Source organism: Chrysochloris asiatica, unplaced genomic scaffold, assembly GCF_000296735.1.
Source record: "Chrysochloris asiatica unplaced genomic scaffold, ChrAsi1.0 scaffold00041, whole genome shotgun sequence".
Lineage (NCBI taxonomy): Eukaryota > Metazoa > Chordata > Mammalia > Afrosoricida > Chrysochloridae > Chrysochloris > Chrysochloris asiatica.
Window position 1 is genome coordinate 947,194 of NW_006408559.1, and position 5,284 is coordinate 952,477.

Genomic DNA, 5,284 nt, shown 5'->3' on the forward strand with positions numbered 1-5,284 from the left:
GGTAAGATGAAGGGTAAGAGAAAAAGAGGAAGACCCCCAACGAGATGGATCGGCCAGGTATCATCATTGATGGCGTCAAGTGTGGCAGCGGTAGTGAAGTTGGCCCAGGATCGGACATTGTTTTGTTCTGCTGTGCATGGGGTCGCTATGAGTCAGTTCCGACTCGATGGTACCTGACAACAACAACAACATTCTCAAAAGAGACGTCTGCCACCCTCAGCCTACCTATACCAGTTCACAGGAAAATATATCGACACTAAAGCACACACAGACATAGATCAGACACGATTATCCTTTCAGTAAGTATTTGGTCCTACTAAGTGCCAGGCACTGAGGAAGAAAACTGATGAGCTAAAACTAGTCCCTGCCATCATGGAGAATAATCCACTAGGTGTGGTGCTGTGTGTTAATGCGCCAGACTGCAAAGCCATTTACACTGCAAGGTTGGCAATTCAACCTCACCAGCTGCTCCTCGGGGACCCTAAACAGGGTCGCTATGGGTCGGGACCGACTCAACAGCACTTAACAACAACAACAACAATGGGAAAGACTCGGTGTGTCGCTGTAGGATCAGCATTGGATTGTGGACAGGTCAGCAGTTCAAACCTTGGAACCCCTATACAGAATTGCTGCGAGTCGGAACCGACTCAACATTGCTTAACAACAGCAACTGGGGGCAAAAGACTTAGCCAAAATGATTTTATAAATAAATCACAGCATGGGGATTTCGCATCTGACACACCCAAAGCAAACATAACATTCAGCTTATACACATAGAACCCAAGTCTTTCCAGGATAGAGGAGAAGAGCTTCCCTTAAATCAGCTGATCAGACAGACTGTAGACTGAGGGGTCCCACTAGCCTGAATCTAGGTGTTTCTGATTCTGAAACACAGAGAGTGTTTGCCATCCCATTGCGCCTAGGAAGTGATCTGTGTGGGAGACTATTGAACTCCTTAGAATACTTAGCGGGTAAAAGTACATAATGCTTTACTAAAATAATTACCTTTAAAGAATAATTTCATGAGCATTTAGTAGATCATAGGAGTCCTGGTGTGGCACTGTAGGATAAGGTCAGTTGAACCGCAAGATTGGTGGTTCAAACTCACCTTAGAAACCCTATACAGGGTCATTGTGAGTTGGAACTGACTTGGCGACACTTAACAACAACAACATAGTAGGCTACAAAGAGGACTGAAGAAAGACCAATGCATTTAAATTATGGTGTTCAAAAGTAATATTGAAAATACCATGGAATATCAGAAGAATAAACAAATCTGTGTTGGAAGAAGTACAGCTTGAATGCTCCTTAGAAGCGAGATTAGCAAGACTTCATCTCTTTTTCTCTGGACATGTTGTCAGGAGGGATCAGTCCCTGGAGAAGGACATCATACTTGGTAAAGTGGAGGCTCAACTGATAAGGATTGGCACAATAGTGGCAACAATGTGCTTAATCATAACAACAATTGGTAGGGTAGTGCAGGACTGGGCAATGTTTCATTCTGTTATGCACAGGGTCACTTGAGTTGGTACTGACTCCAGGGAACCGAACAAAAACAACAACCTAGTAAGTAGGTAAGGCCCCAGCTCCCTGCCATCAAGTCAATTTCAATTCATACTGTTGTTAAGTGGAAACCATTCCAACTCATAGTGACCCTGTATAGGGTTTACAAGGAGCAGCTGGTGAGTTTCAACTACCAACCTGGCAGTTCAAACCCACCTTGTACTCCAGTGCTTATCCTACGGTGCCACCCCAGAACACTCCGCATTTTGCCTTATGGGTGACACCCCTAGGGCAGAGTAGAACTGCCCCCAGGGCTTCCAGAGCTGTCAATCATTCTGAAAACAGACTGCCTTCTCTTTCACCTGCGCAGCAGCTCATGGGTTCAAACCGCCCACATTTCGATTAGCAGCCCAATGCTTAACCCACCATGCCACCAGGGCTCCTACTTGGTGGGTAGAAAATTCAAAAGGTACAGTGAAATGTAAATTTCCCTTTCTCCCCAAACCCCATCCAAATGCAAGACATTTTAGATGAATGGATGTCTGGTTGATAATGCTGGGGAGGATGGGGAGTGGGGGGTGGAGTGCAAATATCAGATTTATAAATAACTGTTGGTGTTAAGTGTCATCAAGTCAGTTTGACTCAGGGGACGCCTTACAAATACCTAGTTCCAGGTAAGTAATGGAGTAAATAGTGTGTGCTGTAGGATATGCACGGGACTGCTAACCATAAGGATGGCGGTTCAAACCCACCAACCTCTCCTTAGAAACTCTATTCAGGGTCACTGTGAATTGAAACAGACTCAATGGCACTTAACAACAACTTAAAATAATATATGCTTAAAAGAAAACACTACAGTTGTTTTCATTTTTAAATGTATGACTCAGAAAAAGAGGCATTGAAATATAAAACAGATTTTTTTTAAGGCTACTGGGTTAATCCCATCCAGGATAGAGACAAATAGACAAAGGAAATGGAATGGGTCATGTGAGTAAAGTTGGTTTGGGATTCCACATTCCTCCCTCTTTTTTCTCCTCCTCACTTTCCCCTCCCCACTTAGGAATCAAAATTCCATCCCCCAAAGGCTAAACAACGTGCACCAGGCTCTAGCTGTGGTGAGACCTGCCCAGTTCTGGCACAGCGTAGACAGTGAAAGGAACCCTGAGAAAGCTATTCCAAAATCCCTTTAAGGACTCTACCCCCTGACCGCTACAATGCTTTCCCCAAAAAACAAAAACGCTGCCTTTGAATCAATTCCAGCTCATAGAAACCCTATAGGACAGAATAAAACGGCTCCATACAGCTTCCCAGGCTATAAATCTTTACAGATGCAAATCTCATCTTTCTCCTGCAGAGCGACTGGGGATTGAGCCACGAACTTTTCCATTAGCAACCTGACTCTGTACTACCCTGCTACAATGCTAAGCTTTAAATGCTTATGACCCAGACCTTCCTAAAAGACAAACTGTGTCCCTGTTCTTTCTCATGGGGGGGGGGGGGAGCAACAAGCACCCACCATGCAGAGCTCTGACTGCTAGGAGGGAGCCATAGTGTAGCTGACCCCTCATATCCTCTTCCAGGGTGGGACTTGCCTCCCCATCTCCATCTCCCAGTCTCAACCGCAGCCCCCTTCGGTTTCTATCCTGGAGAGGTTGTATGGTTCGTGAATCGGGAATATTTGCTCATCCATCTGCCCAGGACACATGCAGCGTTCTTTATTAAATAGCAGGAGGCAGAATGTCCTGCCCCACACCAACGATGTGGCTTCCAGGGGAAATAAACTGCCAGCCGCCCCTCATCCATCACTGTGCAGGAGCAGGGAAAGGAAGAGAAGCTGTTCTCAGGCAAATTCTCCCAGACCCCATCCTTTTACAAGCCAAGACTTCTTAGAACACCAAATACTCCTCCTTGTTACTGCTCCTCGCAATTCTAATGAATTACTTGTGCTATTGTGATTAATTCTTTATATGATTAGTTGTTTCTACTTCATAAATTCAGTGTTGGTGTCAGCCTCTGAATATCCAGAACCCAGCCCAGTGTTTGTTGCTGTTGCTGTCAAGTTGGTTCCGACCCATAGTGACCCTGTATAGGGTTTCTGAGGAGCAGCTAGTGAATTTGAACCACCAACCTTGTGGTTCAAACCAACCTTGAGGTCGAGTGCTTATCCTACAGTGCCACACCAGGACTTCCAGCCTGGTATAATCACTCAAATATTATTATCTTTAAATAGAATGAATAAATACATATTTGTCTCTTAGGCCTCCACCAAAACCAAACCAAACCAACTGCCATCGAGTCTTTCAGACTCACTTTTTTTTTTTAAAAAAAAAGCTTTTATTATGAATTAAATGATAGTTAACATTGTAGAAAAGCAGGTTTGCACTCAACCAATCATATTTTATTTCATTGCAATGATTACAATCCCCTCCATGCACCATCGGTTAACAGTATTGTCCTCTATTCCCTCTTTTTTGTTGTTGTTGTTGTACACAATAGCACACAAGAATATATAATCATTTAAACAACCAAAAGGCACATTTTGTAAGCCAGCCTCCTGCTCACCAGCACACAGCCTTTCTTTTTCCATGAGTCTAGAGTCTTTAGCTATCCTATCTCTGCACACCACCACCTCTGCTTACATCTCCAGTGTCACTGTTTCTTTGGTTAGGATCCCATGTTCTGCTCCTGCTTGATGATCCTAGGGTCCCTCTGTTCCAGGAATACAAGATTAACTACTCCCCACTTTTTGTTACACAACTTCTACCTTTACAGTTGTGATCATCACAATTAGTCGTGGTAACAATTGCTATTGAATCAAAAACTCCTATCCCCATCTCCTCTTACCATACCTATCTAGACAAGATGAAAACAATTCAGTAGGGATTCTACCTCCACCCCCCCACCCCGCCCCTTGCTCTGAAACTAAACTCCATCTTGAAAACTTTTAAGTTGGCCACTTCATGCCTTTATAATCCCACCCCCTGCCGTTTTAGGTAGCCAATGTCTAAATTGCCCATCCCTATCAACCCTGTGTACTGAGGGGATAGGCTTGATCCTTGATGTGAAGACTCCTTCCCTCTCAGTTGGTATTTTGCTGATTCAGTGTTTTTTGTTTGTTTGTTAGGTGCTTTGGAGTCAGATCTGAGTCATAGTGACTCTGTATAAGGTTTCTGAGGAGCAGCTGGTGGGCTCGAACCATGAGCCTTGTGGTTCAAACTAACCTTGTAGCCCAGTGCTTTATCCTATAGCACCACACCAGGATTCCATTCTGACTCATAGTGACCCTGTATAGGGTTCCTGAGACTGTAAGTCTTTACAGAAGCAGTCTCATCTTTCTCCTGCAGAGTGACTGGTGGGCTTGAACTGCTGCCCTTGAGGTTAGCAGGTCAATTCCTAGCCCATCAGGACTCTTTCAGTCTAAGGACTGGAACAGAAGAGTGTGTGTATTAGAATCTACCTGAAAACCTTCTGGGAACTCTGCTTTGGGTATGGGATGAGACATAAGACAAAATAAACCAAAGTCTTGGCCTCTTCATGAATCCAAAGTGTTGTGGTAATTCTTGCTGAGAAAAATTGGAGCTCAATGCAAAAGAAGTATTGGGGCCGGCGAATACAGGCCTATAACTCCCCCCACCCCTAAACACACACACAATCCACTGCCAATTCCTATCATAGTGACCTTGTAGGACAAATAGAACTGCTCTATAATTCTAGGGTTCCCAGAAGCAGACTGCCATATCTTTCTCCCACTGAGTGGCTGGGGGGCTGGAACCATTGACCT